The sequence below is a fragment of the Ambystoma mexicanum genome, chromosome 7p (assembly GCF_040938575.1).
Source record: "Ambystoma mexicanum isolate Mex_15411 chromosome 7p, UKY_AmexF1_1, whole genome shotgun sequence".
NCBI lineage: Eukaryota > Metazoa > Chordata > Amphibia > Caudata > Ambystomatidae > Ambystoma > Ambystoma mexicanum.
In genome coordinates, this window is record NC_090939.1 from 497,447,371 (window position 1) to 497,465,710 (window position 18,340).

General features: G+C 46.6%; 1 protein-coding gene across 3 annotated transcripts in view; it reads right to left on the minus strand.

Annotated features, from left to right (window-relative positions):
• USP9X (ubiquitin specific peptidase 9 X-linked) overlaps positions 1-18,340 on the minus strand; it is a 2,614,063-nt gene that overhangs the window by 655,426 nt on the left and 1,940,297 nt on the right. The gene's annotated exons all lie outside the window — the stretch shown is intronic.

Here is an 18,340-nt window from a genome sequence, read left to right on the forward strand (position 1 = left end):
TTTGACAGTTCGGTCTACTAAACAAATGCGTATCCGTGACATGAAATGCTACCGGGGCAAAAACACACTTAGCACCCGAGATACCCAGAGGGAGTTTGAGGCAAAAATCACAGGCAATATTTTGGTTAGGCAGGCAGAATCAAGAAACACTCAGAGACAGGAGTTCAAAAGTCAAAGGGCCGGAGTCAGGGTCGAAAAGTACTTTGATATTGTCAATGTTCGCAAGCAAAAGTTATAACGAGGGAAGACAAGGGCAAGCCTTGGAAATGAAGAAGAAAGGGATTCACCCAGTTTCCTCAACAGAACACAGTACCTTGTTCCAATGGTGCAGCTGGTGCCCTGGCATTTGTTCCTGTTGGTTTCCCGCAGACCCACGGTAACTGGAGCTTCGTCGAGAAGGAGGACGTCTGAAGGGGGTCTGCACCACACAGGGATGAGGCCGGCAGTAGTGACACGGAATAAAAGGTGCGCTCCTTAAAAACAGAAGAGGCTCTTCAGGTGGCTATCCGAACCACTACAGCAGTGTGCAGCGATTTCGAACACGTAAGAGGATCCTCTGGCTGTAGAAGATGAGCTGGTTATCCCCACCAAGCTCAAGGGAAGAAGACTCCGGACTGGATCTTCTCTGAGTCGTTGAAGGGCAGATAGCTGAGGACTGCAGCAGGGCTTCACCGGGACGGGGTAGTTGCAGCAGCCGTTGTTCTCTCCGCTTCTCTTCAGTTTCTTGTAGTTCCATTGGTGACTCTGACTTCTAGCCCAAGAGACCTGCCTTTTATGCGAAAAACCCCCATTCACGCAGCCTGGCTGTCAATCACCCAGCAGGGGGGCTGTCCAGCCCGGACAACTACCCTGGCCAATCATGACAAAGTGTGACTTGGGTTTCCTATGATACCCTGTGCAGGGGGTGACTACACCCCTCCCTCACATTCAGCCCACCTAGACACTGAGGCGCCTTGAGGAGGTCTTCTGGGCAGCAGCCTACCAAAAGACAGTGAACAAAGAAGGCGAACCTAGTTTGCCGCGCAAAGTAAAACACAAGAAAGACGATTTGGTCAAGCGGGTTTATGTTCGAGGCTAATATAATAGCCAAGAACAGTACCACGTTTAATATAATCGCGGTAGAAAAGTTAGGGTAGATACCACTACCACCAGCCAAGTCTAAATGTTAAAAGAGCGAAACAATGCTCTAGAAGGTACAGATAAAGGGATACAAGTTAACCCTTTCCAGTACTCCATGGAAGATGGGATGTACCGGATCTGTTGTAGATTGACTAAGTAAAGGTAATGGTAACTTGACCCTTTTCTGGGGGACAGTAGTCACCTCAGAATTGGAGTCGAGGGAAGTCTCAAAGACAACCCTGTGCCACGGCACTGAAGGTGCTGTGTGACATACAAAAAGAAGGGGGCTACTGAAGTGGTGTACTTCAGAGTCCACAATCAAAAAAACAGGTAGAAACACATAGCAAAACCCAGGTAAGAGTGGGGGAAAAGCTCTCACTCTTACCAAGTGGAAAAAAATAAACTCCAAAAGACCAGCAAATCTGCTGGGGGACTCACTAGGTGAGGGAAATTAGCCATAAATGAGAATTCTCCCTAACAAACATAAAGGCCCTTGTGACGTCCAAACAATGCAAGACCCGATCTACCTCCGACTTTGGATCAGGAAAAAAAGTCAGCAGGAGTGTTTCTTCGCTGAGATGAAATGAAGACAACACCTTCGGCAGAAATAAAGGAGTGCGCAGCACCACCTTGTCCCGATGGAAAGTGGTGTAGGGTTCCGATGCCACAAGCCCCCGAATCTCGCTGACCCTGCGGGCCAGGCCAATGTAAGGCCTACAAGAAGAGCCAACTTAATGGTGACCAGCCGGATGTCATGGGCTCAAATGGTTATTGCGCAAGGGTGCCCAGCAAAACAATGAGGTCCCAGACAGGTGGGTACAACCTCATCGAACCCTGTAAAATGCCTTTTGACCAACAGGTTGGGCGTGAAGAACGGCACCTTGTCTGTGTTTCAGTACACTCCTATTGCCGCCAGATAGGTATGGCACGTGTCAACCTGCATGCCTGACTCTGCGAGAATGGGTCTATGCCTCTTTCCTTCGCCCAGCAGCTGGAACCTGGTCATTCGCTCTTGTATTGACTCCTGGTAGAGTCATTCCTTGCTTTCTGTATGATCCTAAGGTTGTTGACAGCTGCAGGGTCACATTTTCAGGAATCAGGCCGTTAGGGCTAATTTCTCTAGAGCCGGATGAACCACTCCACCCCCCCACCCCCATGCTGTGAGAGGAGTGGGGATCACTTGACTGGAAGTAGCACAGGGCCCTGAACCGTTAGTCTTGTCAGCTCTGAAAACCATGGTCTGGCCGGCCACTGCGGCACTATCCGAATTAGCTGTAGCCCCCCAAGCTTCCCTGACCTTGCAGATGACCCTGTGAATTAGGGGGACAGGGGGGTTTAGAGGGAAGGCATAAACCCAGATTCCGTCCCATTGCAGGTGTAGCACATCGCCCAGAGAACCTCTGCCCATCCAGGAAGTGAGCTAATGGCAGTGCCTGTTATGCTCCGTCGCAAATAGGTCTATCTCCAGTTGGCCCCACATCTTGAAAATCTCCTGCAGGACTTGTGTGCCCAACTGCCACTTGTAGTTGTCCACCCCCAGTCTACTGAGCCTGTCCGCCTCTGGACTGTACTCCCCCAGAAAGTGGATCACAGATAGCCGTATGTTGTATGAGATGTCCCTTTGCCAGATTCTGATCGTTAGCTTGCACAGGGAAGGGGACCTGGTGCCCGCTTATTTGTTGATGCAGTGCATGCACATGGAGCTGTCTGTCTGAATGCAAACTGAACTGTCCCTGACCACAGGTATGAAGGCCTTGAGCACCAGCTGTAGGGCTGTCAGCTCGAGCAAGCGGATATGACGCTCCCTGTTCTCCGCTGACCACAAACCATGCACATGGTGGACTCCCAGAGCGGCCCCCCATCCTTCCAGGGAGTAGTCTGTCATGATAGTCTAATTCGGAAGAGGCTGCCTGAACGGCATGCCCACCGTCATATTGCTCTCCTGTTTCCACCACTGTTAGTCCGGGAGGAGTTCCACTGGAATGGCAACTGACAAGAGGCTGGGAGTGTCTCCTGGTTCCAGGAGGCCGCTAGGTGGAGCTGGATCCTCCTCATTTTGAGCTTTGTATGCGGGATGACCAACAGACATGTTGCCATAATGGTCAATAGACGCTGCAACCACCAAGCCGAAGTCGTCGATCTGCTGAGTAAATGCCCAGTATCTGCCTTTAGTGCTCCCACACTCTTCTGTGGGGAAAATCTTCTGCTCCTTGGTATCCCATCTCAGGCCAAGGAAGACAATAGTCTGGGTAGGTTGGAGCTGAGACTTGTTCTGGTTGATGGAGAAACCCAGTTTATAGATGAAGTCCATACGTCTGGCAGCTGTAATTTGATCCGGCCCTAGGGACCCTGCCAGACCAATCAGTCATCCAGGTACAGTAAACATGGTGGCCCTCGCTGCCACCACTGTGTTCATTACCCATGGAGCCTAGTTCAGGCCAAATGGAAGGACCTTGTACTGGAAAGGGCTGCCCATCACCCGAACCGTTGGAAGGCCCGGTGGGGTAGCCAAATTGGGACGTGAAGTTAAGCATCTTTGAGGTCCAGGGAGCACGTATAGCCCCCCCCTATGCACAGTAACTCCGCAATCAGAGCTGGCGTATCCATCTTGAACTTCTGAAGAGGTAGGGAATGATTTAAGAAGGATAGATTGAGAACCACTCGCAGGCCTGCCTGGTTCTTCTTCTGTAATGCGAAAATTAGTAAATAAAATCCTGAGCCTCTCTGGGAGAAGGGGACTTCCTCCACTGCCGCACTTAGTAAAAGTGTATGGATTTCCACAAGGGGAGTTGGTGTCCTGATATGAGGGAGGGAAGACAGGAGGGGTGTGGGCTGTGGCTGGTGGGAGAGGGAGGCGGAACCCATGGGAGACAACAGATCATATTCATGGATCTGTGAAGTACACCCGCCAAGACTGAAGGTGGAGAGCAAACCTGCCCCCCACTGGAGAACTGTGGACCTTGATGCCACCTTCATTGCTTCTTTCCCTCTGAGGCTCATGCCTGGGAGCAGAACTGGTAGAAACGTTTGTGCAAAGTCCTTTGCTGCTTTCACCTGTGTAGCCTGAGGGAGCTGTCCGGCTGTCGAGCTCTACACTCCTGGAAGCACTTTATACCCGCGAACATTCTTCCACTGTCTGATCACGCCTGTCCCTAACTGTAAGGTTTGGAGGTGGGCTTTGCAAGGATGGCCAATAAGTTGGAGGTTTGAGAGCTGGTTGTCTTCTTGTTTAATTCATCTGTGGATGAATGGAACAAGCCCCCTGCCTTCGAAGGGGAGATTGAGGATGCGTTCTTGTGCATCTGGATTGAATCTGGTAGTCTTAAGCCAAGCGGTTGTCCTCATATCTGTGACAATGCAAATGGCCCTGCTGGCCGTGTCAATATGGGCCACAGTGGACTCCATTATGTCTTGCGCCACCAGTTTGGCCGCGGCTAAGCCAGCTTCGAAGGCAGCCTGCTTGTGAACTGGTAGATCTGGCAGGAAGTCTGCAATCTCCCTCAATAACCTTAGATTGGCCGCAACCAGCATAGCATTCTCATTTGCCTGCCGAAGATGAAGCCCAGCGTTTAAGAACATTTTCTTCCTGTAGGCTTCGAGCTTTCTCCTCCTTCCCCAGCAGCGCTACGGTCGAGGCGGAAGACGTGTGTGTGTCTGTGGCCTGTCATACACGGAAGCCGCAGCAATCACTGAGGAATGTGGCTGTGGGTGAACAGATCGCAGTATCTTGTCCTCTTCATCCTGCCTGTATTTGGCATCCAGGCGCTTGTTGGTGGGCTGAGTGGAATGGTGCCCAGAACCTCCACATCCTTCTGCAGAGGGACCGCCTGGGATTCTTCTGACTGCAATGGGCGTGTCTACATGCATGGCACCATCTTGTCTGTCACAGCTGCCATTTTGTCCTGGACCGACAAGCGCAAGAACTGCGTGTCCGTCAAGGTACTGGCACGTGGCTCTACCGGTTTGCTTTAAAGCATAGACTCAGTCAGTTTCTGCACCTCAGGTGTCGACCCGATAGGCTTACCGCCCTCAGACATGGGTCCGGGAGTGCTGTTGCGTGTAGGCGCCCCCTCGGGCATAGGCCCAGTAACATGGTGAAGCCACTCGGAAGATTGCTCGGAACGAGAGCCCTCGTGCCCCGCAGCCCTGGAGGATCTGTGGATCCCTCGGAAGGTAGGCCGCTAGCTCTAGGAGCCTTGGTCACTCGGGGTCTTCCCGGGGATGGAATCACACTTGCCGGGTGCTTTGAAAAATAGAATACTTACCACCTTGGCCTTCATTTTCCTGTGCACATACTCCTTGATGTGTTCGGGCAGCTCCCTCCACCTTGCAAGCCAGTTCTTAAGTGACCCTGGAGTAAGTGCATTGCATGTCGAATAACCGTGATCTTCACTGAGACATTGAAGGCACAGAGCCTGCGGGTCCGACGCCAGAAAGGATCTGTTGAAGAATGTTCCTGCCGGGGCCCACATGTCCCGGGGAGGGGCGAGGCATCGGAGGCCGGTGAATGGTTCAAATAGCACAGGTTAGGGAAAATTACAAAAAAATTGGGGGACCGCGCGGGAAGGTGAAAAGGTCTCAACCACCAGCGCTGGTGAAGCAGCTCTGCTCCAGTCGATGCAGAAAAAAGGATTGAGGTGTGGTGGTGGAGTCATGGAAGCGCATCCTCCTGGGGCCACGCCTCAGCGTGCAGCTAACCTTAAAGGGGAAAGGTTTTTGTGTGAAAAAGGTTCTGTTCCCGTCCCTACCGAGGGACGCCCCATGCATGCAGTATGGTGGGACGGGACATAGGAGTAAAAGAGAGAGAAAGATGCTCTCAGGGAGAAGAACAAGTTAATTATCAACTGGTAATGTTCTTTCGACTGGATGTTCCTCCAACGTATTCCTCATCGCCCTCCCATTCTACCCCACTGTAGAATTTCCCATGCTATTACAGCTTTCGTTCCAACAAGGCCGACTACGCGCCTTCTCCTACAAGGTCCTTGCCCGCCAGTCTAACTTTCTGAAATCGTACGGATGATCCACCTGGACAATGTCTGTTTTGAAACAGCTTGCCATAATTTGCATCCAGTATATCATATAAAGAGCTGGTCGTCCCCTCTCAACTTGGACATCCTAGACACATAAAAGCTTAAAGCTCTTCTAGGGTCCAATCTATGGAGCCTTTCTTCCTCTTTACTGGGATGCGGCGGAGGATAAAACGATGGCAGAACTATTTTCTGATTTAGATGTAAGTCTGATACTATTTTAGGTAGGAAGGAGGGTTTAAACATCAACACACCTTGTCCTTGTGGAATACGTTAAAGGGTGGCTTTGAAGAGAGTGCCTGCAACTCGCTCACTCTACGTGCAGATGTTAGCACAACCAACAGTATAGTCTTGAAGGTTAACAACCTCAATGGACATGTGTGCAAAGGTTCAAATGGTGCACACATTAAACATTTTAGAACCAGGTTAAGGTCCCAAACCGGAACCAGAAAAGCAGAAGGTGGGAAGACACTTGTGAGCCCTTTCAGAAATTGAGCCACCAATGGAATTTTTAAGTAAGAACATTCCTCCGATGAGTGCTTGAATATGGAGAGCGCTGCTAGATAACCCTTGATGGTCCCAATGTGAAGACCTTTGTGTGCTAATGAAAGCAGAAAGGATAGCACATCCACAGTCGAACATAGAAAAGGATTGACTCGTGGGAGACTGTGCTCTGCCTGCTCAGAGTGTTCGCTGCCGTGTTCTGCTCCCCGTCCAAGTGAACTGCCGATAGGGAGATTCCTTCTCAAATTGCCCAATACCAGAGCTGCATTGCCTCTCTGCACAGTGGTAGTGACCCTACACATTCTCTGTTGTTGAGGTAATGCATGGCCAGTGTGTTGTCCGTCATTATCAGGACATTCTTTCCACTGACAGAGGGCAGAAGGCATTCAGTGCTAGTCTGATTGCCCTCAGCTCCAAAAGATTGATATGTAGTTTGGACTCCGATGGAGACCAACGACCGCTGGCTGTCAGATCGTTGGTGTGGGCTCCCCACCCCTTGTGTGAGGCGTCTGTCACTACAGTCGTCTTCGGCCATGGTTGACAAAAAGGTTCACCCTTTAGGATATTTTCCTCGCAGGCCCACCATAGAGGATCCTGCGTAACTTTGATCGGAACCTGCAGTAGATCCGACATCCGTCCGAGAACTGGGACCACTGTGTTTGGAGAGCCCACTGTAGGGATCTCATTCATAGACGGGCCTCTGGCACCAGGTAAACGCAGGATGCCATGAGGCCGAGCAATCTTAGGATTTCAAAGGCCGGAAGACAGTGGGCATTCTGAAACCATCTGGAGAATGTCTTGAACCCTCACCTTGGGTGGCGAGCACTTTCCCAATGAAGTGTCTAAAACAGCCCTGATATACTGGAGCTGTTAGAAAGGTGTCACGTTTGACTTCTTGAAATTGAGGGAGAAGCCCAGTCTGTGAAGGGAGTGGCCGGTAACGCTGAGGTGATTCAAGGCTCGTTTGGGAAAACACGCCCTGATCAGCCAATCGTCCAGGTAGGGGTAGACGTGAATTCCCCCTCTCCTGAGATGCGCTGCCACCACCACCATTAGTTTGGTGAAGACCCTCGGGCGGAGGTCAACCTGAAAGGCAGGACTCAAAACCGATAGTGCGAGCCGCCAACGGTGAACCTCAGGTATTTCCTGTGCTTGAGATGGATTCGCACATGAAAATAAGCACCCTGAAGGTCCAATGACATCAACCAATCCTATATAACTGGAGGGCCTGAAGGATCTGATAAAGTGTGACCATCTTGAATTTGTCCTTCCTGATGGAACTTGTTCATTATCTCAAGTACAAGATGGGTCTCAGTCCTCTGTCTTTCTTGGGGATCAAAAAATATGGGCAATACCAACCCTTGTTCCTCTCTGCTACAGGCACTGGTTCTATAGCACCTTTCTCTAGCAGGGTTAATATTTCCAGCACAAGGAGCGGATCTGGAATCCACAAAGAGCGTTTCCCCAGTGGATTGGTGCGAGGCTGCATTATGAATAGTAGGCAGTAACCGTGGGCTAATGTCTACAGAGCCCACGCATCTGAAGTAATGGCTCCCCATTCTTTGAGATGCTGAGACAGTCTACCCCCCACCAGTGACACGCGATGCAAGCTCTCAAAGTGGTTTTGAAGCGGTTCATACAGCCGCTGATGTCAAGGTAGCTGGAGATGGCTTCGCACCTCTACCTCGTCCTGACCGTCCGTTGGCCTCTTTGACTGGCCATTCCTCTCGCCTTTCCAAATGAGGAGTAGTAGCGAAAAGATCGCCCCCTCCATGGCTGTCCAGCCAGACGAGAAGGCTGAGGTTGCCTAACAGCGGCCCCTAAAGATTTGGCAGCCGCCTTCGAGGTTTGAAACCTCTCAAGGCTCTCGTCAGCCTTGCTGCCAAAAAGGTGAGATCCGTCAAATGGCATGTTGAGAAGACGAGCCTGCATATCTGGTGCAAAATCTGACTTGCGCAACCACAAAAATCTGTGCATCACGGTGCTCGTGGCCATGGGCCTGCTTATGCTATCCGCAGTGTCCAATCCAGACTGAAGGGACTCGCACATGGCTTCCTTGCCGTCCTTAATATATGCTAGTTAGCTGGTCCTTTCATCCCTTTCTGGAATATGCTCCGCCGCCCTGGATATGCACTCTCACAGAGTGTACAAATATGTTGCTAAGGCACATGTGGAGTTCGCTGACTTCAGGGACATTCTCCCAGCTGAAAATACCTTTCATGCCCATCCATCCATGCGCTTGTCGTCCCCATCAGGAGGGATGTTAGGGTATGCTGTCTTGTTCTAAATAGACGTGGCTGCCTGGACCACCAGACTGTCCGGAGTGGGGTGTTTGGACAGGTAGCCGGGGTCGCTACTGGAAGGACGGTATTTCTTTGTAAGGGACTTACTTGTCCACCACCGGATTGGTGTTAGGGGTCTCCCAATTTCTGGCCACCCTTTTTTTGTAGACCCAAATGGAAGGGTTATATAGGATCTGTAGGTGGACCTTGGTCTAGAATATCAGTCAGATCATCCTCATCAAACTGTACTGGGGGTCTAGCTCAGCCTAGGTACTCCACTCCACTGGACATTAGTTGCCGGTACGAGGAGTCGGCGTGCTCCCCTGGTTCTGGCCTGCCGAACTCCAAGTCAGGAGAGGAATCAATGCCGCTGGCATTATGCAAGTTGTCAAAGATCTTCCATCTTGCTCTCTTCTGATATGAGGCGTTCCGGCACAATGGGGGTTTCATAATGAAGCCCAAAAGGGGCATCCTCCTCATCTGATCTCTCTTCCTCCTCAAAAATGGAGAGTTATTTGAAAAAATCCTTCTTTGGCAGAGGAGTGAAGATTTTTTCAGGAGCACTCACTGGCTTCGAAGGCGTTGATGTAGATTTGGTTTTAGCCTTCTGAACGGACACAATCGGTACCTTTTGTGTCGACGACAATGGCACTGATGGCGCCGAAGGCCTAGACGAAGTCGACAGGCTCCTTCAACGGTTTCGGCGCTGAGGGCTTTGAGGGTTCTACAGGCTTTGAAGGACCTTGTACTGGAAAGGGCTGCCCATCACCCGAACCGTTGGAAGGCCCGGTGGGGTAGCCAAATTGGGACGTGAAGTTAAGCATCTTTGAGGTCCAGGGAGCACGTATCTCGAATGTCGATCTCGAATGCTCGCCATGTCTCGAGTGATCCTTGTCCATTTGAGGCTTTGAAGGCTCTCAATGCGAATCACACCGTCCACCCGGGCTTCAGGGTGTGCAAGTTTCGGGTAGAGACCACTCCTTGCCGGCTTCTACAGAAGGCACAGACAGAGCCTTACCCCGCTTCTCAAAAATCTTTAGCATCTCTACACGGAATGCTTCCCACTCCGCAGGCGTCAACTTTTTGGAGGGGCTTCTTACCCTCTCGGGTGTACCACCTGACAAGGACGAAGAGGAAGGTGACCAATGGTGCCTCCTCCTCGATCGCTTCATCAAGGACGAAGAAAGGCAGGAGCCACTTCAGAACTTTAAACTTTTTTATCCTTCTTGCGCTGAGGAGAGCGGTCTCAGGTCGGGCTTTACAGGGCTTGGATATTTTGCCTACCTGCAACTTCCCCTTTTGTTCTCGCAAGGCCTTTCCTTTCATAGCTTCACACTTGGTACAGGAATCGGTGTCGTGGCCTTCACCCAAGCACCACAGACAGACTATGCAGATCTGTGATGGACATCTTGGAGCCGCACTCCTTGCATTTTTTGAATCCGGAACGAAGGGTCGTCTGAGTTGAAGACAAAGTCATATTTATTGAGGGTAACTGCACAATCGACGTAACTACGCCATCGAATTAAACAAGGCGCACTGAGTTTCAAAGCAAACACGTTTGCAAAAAAACAGAACTGAGGCTAACGGGCGCTGTGCGTGCTACTTATAACATCCAATGACGTCACCCTCGACGGAGGCCTTCGAGGGACAACGACTTGCCCTCATCGACGCAGGGCACCCACTGCCGAAAATGTTTTCCGAAGCTGGACATTACATGTCAAAGATGAGGAATACGTTGGATGACACAATCCAATCAAAAGGGAGGATCTCCAAGGCTGAACCCCCAAAGAAGAAGAAAGTAAAAGTCATGCGGAAAGACGGAAGAGTAATAGAAGGTGGCGTATAACAAAGTAGGAGCCCAGAATGTGGTGAGGTGTCGCGAAGGCCAGAGTCTCTGCAGAAAGAGCAATTGTTATGACAACATTTCTGAGAAGACTAACTCTGGGTTGAGTAGGCAAGTGGACCTGGGTCCATCTAAAGAGCGGGATAAGTCAGAAAACCCCAAGGCATCAAAAGTGAAAGGCATCAATGAAGATGTCTGAACACAGGATAAGAGACATAAGACATCCTGACCAGAAGGACTCACCAACCAAGACAGATGAGAAGGGAACCTAAAACCTTAAGGACGTAAAGTGTCTTTTGACCAATGCAACAGCAGGTGAACTACAGGGCAGGAAGGGAGGGACTGAAAGACTATGATCAACAAATTAGCTTACATTCTTATTTAGAAGTGAAAAATACTTGAATGCACCAGCAGTGTCTAAACCCTTATCTTTCTGTTCTTTAATAAACACTTGTAGATCAATATCCCAACTCTACTGCATTTTTATCCCCTGCCTTCTGACATTAGCCACACATGTTCTACTCCTTGAATGGCTTCACAAAGACTAGTTTATCAATCTGCCACAGGTTGAAAAGGAGAACTATTACAAAAAAAACATTTAAGCACTTCTTTGAAAAGGTTCAATTCTCCCACTTGATTATCACTAACCCATTGTATTTCAGCCATCTACTTCTTCCTCCAGCTAACAAAATGTAATTAAAAGCCAGCCATTGGACTCACTAACTAGTCCCCACTTCACTTAATATTTTTCTTTAAATAATGGGAACACTTTAAAGTCTTTCACGTAATGGACACGTTTTTGTGTTATATATCTCCTCCAATATTTTGGTTACTGCCATGTGATACCAACTTGGACCTCACCTTGCATTTGGCAAACCCAACCTCTTTTTTCCTGTTCTTCGTTAATTCCATGGGTTTGAGCTTTCTAAATTTTGTTTCCATGCATAGAAAATTGTGAAAATGAATTTGTCAACACTCAATAAGTTGAATATTTTTTCTTATCATTGAACATTTACATCTTACATTTCTTTTGTGATTAATGTTCAGCTTTTCTGCTGTTAGCCTTGTGCATCATTGTGTTGCATTCATCAAACCTGCATCAATTCACCAAAAGTGGGTGCGCATTCAGTTAATCATTCTCCCGCCACCATCAATCTGGCTATCGTTATCAAAAAGAAAACAGAACAAATGTTTCCATCCCCGTCATCAGCTCTTATCCCTAATCCGATAAACTTTTTAATAGGCTGTGTATCTACTTGTTGAATGAGGCTAATAAAGCAAAAAGCTCTATCCAGAAATCGTTTAGGCAGTTGCAACCTGTCAACATATGTGACAGGTCTAAGATCTGCTTCAGTGCATCGTGGACAGCCCCATTTGTTTACTGTTGGGATTTATTTTATCATATTCATTTATTGATAATCGTTAAGTCTCTTCTGAAATCTAAATGCCATGTACTTTGACAATCCATTGTCTAAGTATTTGAAGGATATTAGTCTGAATACTAAATGCATCCTACAATTGCATAAACCTACAATTGTATAATTCAAACACAATTTGAACCCGCTAAACGGACTCCAATTATCTGAGGTCCAATGTCGCAGTTTTAGCCACATCGCTATATGCATGTTTTAGTAATATGATTTACAAACTTTGACTAACAAATGATTTATACACTTTGACCAACAATAAATGTGTGTTTTAGCACACTGATTTAATGAAACAATATTGTAGATGCGCTCAAAGAAATGTACATGGCTGTGTTTCATTAGTCAGCATTTGTATATCAAGGAAGGGCTCTGTGAAATCAGTGAGCCAACGTCAATGCCCAATAATAACCATTCAAAGAAAGCCTCATTTTCCTTTCCCCCAATATAACCTTTAACATATTTATAGGGAGTGCGCTCGAGAGTTAAAGAAATTGCTATACAACGATTGTAATACATTTTGTACACATAATCAAATGCACATTTTCCCATTTCAATAATCTGATTTCTTACGCAACGTCAGTTATTGTCAAATTGCCTACAAACATGTTTTTGACATCGCGAGGAAGAGAATAAAGAAAAGTAGGATTGAAATATGGACATATTGCCAGGTTTTAATCAATGGCAAGTACGTAGTCAACATTTCTGAGCAATTCCCTCCATAGCATTTATTGCCAACATCATCATGTGTGTACAGTAATTAGTTATATGGAAGTTATTAACTCTTAAGACTAGGATTTAGAAGTATTTAAGAACTCTAAAAAGCAGTGGTTCAATGGTCACACTGGGGTGCCCTTCCAATTTTGCCACAGGTTGCTAAATTGACCAGACCATTTGCCATTAATTCACACCCGCACAGTCTGAGAACTTTGCCAAAATAAATCCCATATACATTGGTCAGACACACAAACATGGTGGTTAATCTTTAAATATATTCTTTAAGTTGTCTAATAAGCCATGTGAGATACAATGACCAATCCCGGTGGAATCAAATACAAGTTCAATGTCAAGATATGTGCCTGTTTCAACAATGTTTAGAATTAAACCCTTTAATTCTCTAAAGCTTAACTCCAGTTTTGGATTCACTGAGTTTATAATCTAAGTCATTATCAAATTTAAAGGCCAGGGGTACAATCTGAGTATGCAGTGGCTCCATAAAAAGCCAGGAAAGTCTTCATGACAAAAGACACCCATGTAGATTACCATGAAAGATGAGAAACATGGGGGATCTTTCCCCTACTAGGACTACTTTGAATTTGGCTACTACAATGTATAGTTTTAATCCAACTGATTTACTCCATGGAAAAAGGCACACAAACAGCTTGTCAAAGTAATTCCCAGATGACCTTATCAGATATCTTCTTAGGATCTTAAATGATTGGGGCTAGCATGGATCCAGTTGTATTTTCAATATCTATCACAGAGTAAAGCAAGTGAGCACACGCTGTGATATGTTTATTAGGGAAGAATATAGGCTAATCAGCCAGATATTCACACATCTGGGCAATTGTGTCACTCAGAACGTTGGAAATATTTTTCCCCCCATTTTTAAAAGAACAGCAGGCTTAGAACTTTAACACTCCTATGGAACTGCTTTTTTTTTTTGAATAAGTGAGTGAGGCAATCTAGGAATGATCACAGGATGCTGGAACTTCACAGATGCATGCAATATTGTAGATCAAATATGGTTTTTTTTTAACGCTAAGAATGTATGTGAAAAATGACTACACAATTTCATATATGCAACCTAGTATGCACAACTCTGCTGAAAAAGGAAAGGAATACAGATAAAACACGAACATGTAAGTGGGTATGTGGTAGAGGCAGGGGATGCCGAGTGGGGCAAGAGGAAGAGGAAAAAGAAGAGAAAAAAGAGTAAACCCCACAGTCTCTGGGACATAAACAAAACAGTCCTACTTCTGCCATAAGGCAGCATAGCATATGTTGCTTAGTGGCCATCAGAGTGCTGGGTTTCACTTTGTGCTGCGGCATGTTGTCTTTCAGCTAAATGCTTAGTGCTCAGTCCTGCTGCTATGGGCCAATACAATCGGTTAATTGCCCTTCGGCACAGGCCCATTAGTCTGGATTCCAAGTAAATAACTACCAGCTGTGTGTTGTTTGTTCTTAAGCAGGTCACTTAATTTTTTTTATTTTGCCACTTCAGCCACCCACTCACACCCTTTGCATTTATTGGAGGTCATACCCTTCCTTCAGTCACCTCTTCCCATCACCTGTAACCACCACTCCACCCTCTTTAACTCCCATTCCGGCACAGATGTCTTTTTTTATAGCACTTCGTGAAATGGCATTTCATAATACAACTTTGAAATAAGAAAGCTTCAGAGAGAATGGAAACGGCAAAAATACAAGGCCCTGAAGGCAGGGCTGAGCTAGCAGTTCCTAAATGACATGTTGCATGCTAGTTTGTATGTATGTGCCTTAGCAACGGAGTCTCTTATGCACACATTTTGTTTTAGCTATTCAGAATAAGAAAATAAAGAACAGACTTGATTATGAAGAACTTCATCTTATCTATAGGCCTCCCGGCCCCGTTGGAACATTTGAGGCGGATATCCATACTCTTCTATCCAATAACCTTAAAACTACGTCTCAACTACTAGTCTTGGGAGACTTCACCTTAGGTTTCATGGACCCACTAGACAAGCATGGCACCACCATTGCCAGTACACTATCTGAATAAGGACTATCCCAAAAAATTAGCGAGCCCAACCACACTAAAGGAAGAACCCTCGACTGGGTGGCAGAACATAATTGCACGATTAATATCACCTCCATCTTGCCCTATCCTTGGACGGACCACTTTCTCCTGTCCTTCTCACTCCTTACCACTAGACCACTTATGTTAACTACACCTATTGCTCCTCCCTGTCTAACTAGAAATAAGAAAAACATAACAAGGGATAAAGTGATCCCAGCCATCCTGCCTACCCTCAACTTGCTAGAAGACAACCTTGACCCAGGCACACTTCTCAAGGAATATAATAAAATTATGTTACCACACTTGATACGATTGCACCCATTAGACCCAGCAAACCGAAAGCACATCTGAATAAATGGCTCACGCCTCAACTCAAAGACCTCAGACACTTAAAACAGAGCTGCAAAACTACATGGAGACTTCTCCCATCCACAGCCAATAAAATTAAACTTACCGAAGTCTCTTCCCAATACAAAAAGGAAATCGTCCTTGCCAAAAGTAATTCCTACAACAAATGTATCTCTGGGGCTAATTCCAGTACTAAAGAATTGTTCACAATCCTTAAAGAACTTGAATCCCCTATCATCACCCCCGAAATCTGCACCAAAGACAAAACGTGGTGCTCTGACATACAAGCCCTCTCTAACAAAGGGACCACCGTGCAAAATAAAATATCACCCAAAAAAAAAAACAATCCCTCAATCGCCTTCCTAACCTAAGTGCCCCGAAAGTCCTCCTGAAGAAAACTCTGGCTAACCCAACCCCCCCGATTAAATTTCAACAAAATCTCTATCCTTGTGGCAGAGAAAGTAATTCTTTCACTCAAGCCCTCTGTCAGGGAGACCTCTGCCCTGCTCAGCTCATAAAAGACGCTGCAAAAGACTTGGCGCCATTCATAGCCAAACTGATTAATGCCCATTTGCATCTGGCACCGCCCCTCCAATCTCAAACAATCATGGGTGCTCCCACTACTAAAAAACAAACGTTAGACCCGCTCATACCCACCAACTATCGCCCCATTACAAATGTACCATTCCTGCTCAAGATCCTTGACAAGGTTGCATATCTCCAGATTAAAAAATTCCTGGAATCCCATAAACTCCTAGGCGCACGTCAATCAGGCTCCCGTCCACAACATGGAACAGCAACTGCCCTCATTGACCTGAAGGCACAGGTCGATGAGCTGAGAGACAAGGGGAAAACGGCCCTCCTCCTACTTCTTGACCTCTTAGCTGCATTCGACCTGGTAGATCACAGGGTCTTATGCAGACACCTGGACTCTGCTGCCAACTTTTCGAAAGAGGCTATAATATGGATCGAGTCCTTCTTGAGCGACAGAACTATGAGGGTTTTTGCGTCTTCTGTGGCAGCAGACCCCATTCCTATAACGTGCAGTGTCCCCCAAGGGTCCTGTGTCTCCCCCAGGCTATACAACATTTACCAAGCCCCTCTGATGATCTGACGTTCTCGGTATCACCTACAACAACTATGCAGATGATAGCCAGATTCTCCTCCCTCTTTCTGGGGGATTATGGAGCGGATTTGGCCTTGGTGAATAGGGTGTATCTCATCATCCAGGCATGGATGGCGGCCATTCCTGGTCTATGACTGAATGATGAAAAACGGAGCTCATCATCTTGGGTACCGACACTAACCTGAAAAAACTAGGACAGGCCTACTCACCCATCAGTGATGGTAATCTTATTAAGGTAGCCAAGGAGTTAAAAACACTAGGTTGCTACCTCAAATCCACCCTATCCCTAGACAAACAAGTCAACACCTTGGCCTCTGCCACAGCCTATACTTGTAAGATGATCAGATCTGGCAAACCCTTTCTCTCGGATGACAATTGCATTACTCTGGCTAGAGCCCCGATCTTATCTAGGCTCGACTATTGCAATGCACTTTACATTGGTGCCAATAAATCTATCATCCAAAAGATTCAAATCCTTCAAAATAACACCCTAAAAGCGGCTCTGGGAGTGCCAAAAAGATTCCATATCTCAGCGATAAGGCGTCAAAACAATTGGCTCTCTACCTTCAACAAGAGTCACTTAAAAACATCCTTGACACATAAGGCACTGAATAATGCTGCCCCTAGTTACCTCATTAACAGATTTCAAAGAACTTCCACCAGACCCACAAGACCCACAAGACTCATCAATACCAACTGCATCACTATACATAGATTTAGACTATCCAAAGCCGGTGGCAACAGCTTTTATGTCAAAGGCTGCCCAACTATGGAACTCCCTACCACACCACATTAGAGAAAATCAATCCTTCCCAAGGTTCAGACTAAGCTACATCAACTGGTTTAAGTCGAATGACATCTAATTGCCCACTACTTTCCTTAGCCATGATCACACTCTGGCACCATTGTTGTATATTTGCTGTATTTTCTGCTAATAACTGGCCCCATTGTTGTATATTTGCTGTACAGTCTGCTAATAACTGGCACCATTATTGTATATTTGCTGTATATTTTGCTAATAACTGAGTATTTCATATACAGGGACTATGCAGTTGTAGCACCTTCTAAACTGCAATCTCCTTACCTGTAAATATTGCATATTCCACTATGGGTCATTTTGTTTTATACTGTTCTGCCTATTATGTAACCTGTTAATCAAGCTTTGCATTACCTGTACTGCTGCACCCTGATACCTCTGGGTCTGGTGCGCATTATAAATGAATAAACTAAACTCCCCAACTACCAGTATTGCCCTTAGCAGTGGGATAGAATGCAAACATAAGCAGTGTATTGCTGTGATTGAGTTCCATTCAACTTTTAATCTTTAAGCAAAAGTCTGCCTTTTAGCAGCAACAGGATCCACTGCATCTACAGGTCTGCAAATCAAATGATTCAATATTTAACACCTTGTAGTTCTCACTGGCCGCCACCATTTCAGTAGATGAACAGCAGTTACAGCTCATTGTACATTATAATTAACACTGCAGTTAAATATAAATGTGCAATAGCGGTCACGTCTAACTATTTGCCATGGAGCCAGCCCGGAGCCGGAATAACATGGGTGGATGTTAACTAGAGTTCTCGGTACAAAGGCCATATACGACAATGCTACCAAGAAATATAATGCAGCGGTACAAAGGCCATATACGACAATGCTACCAAGAAATATAATGCAGCATATTCTAAGAGAATTACTCTTCAGCTTAGGACCTCAAAGTGCTATTAATGGTGGGTCAGATGCATAAGCAATCTTGAAAATATTGACTTGTATTCCTAGAGAGAATAATTGAATATTGTACACTTGGACAATCCATGAGAACCTCATGTAGATAGATCATGCTTTATGAAACGATGGAATACCTCAAGAGTCCAAAATAGTTTCCTCAAA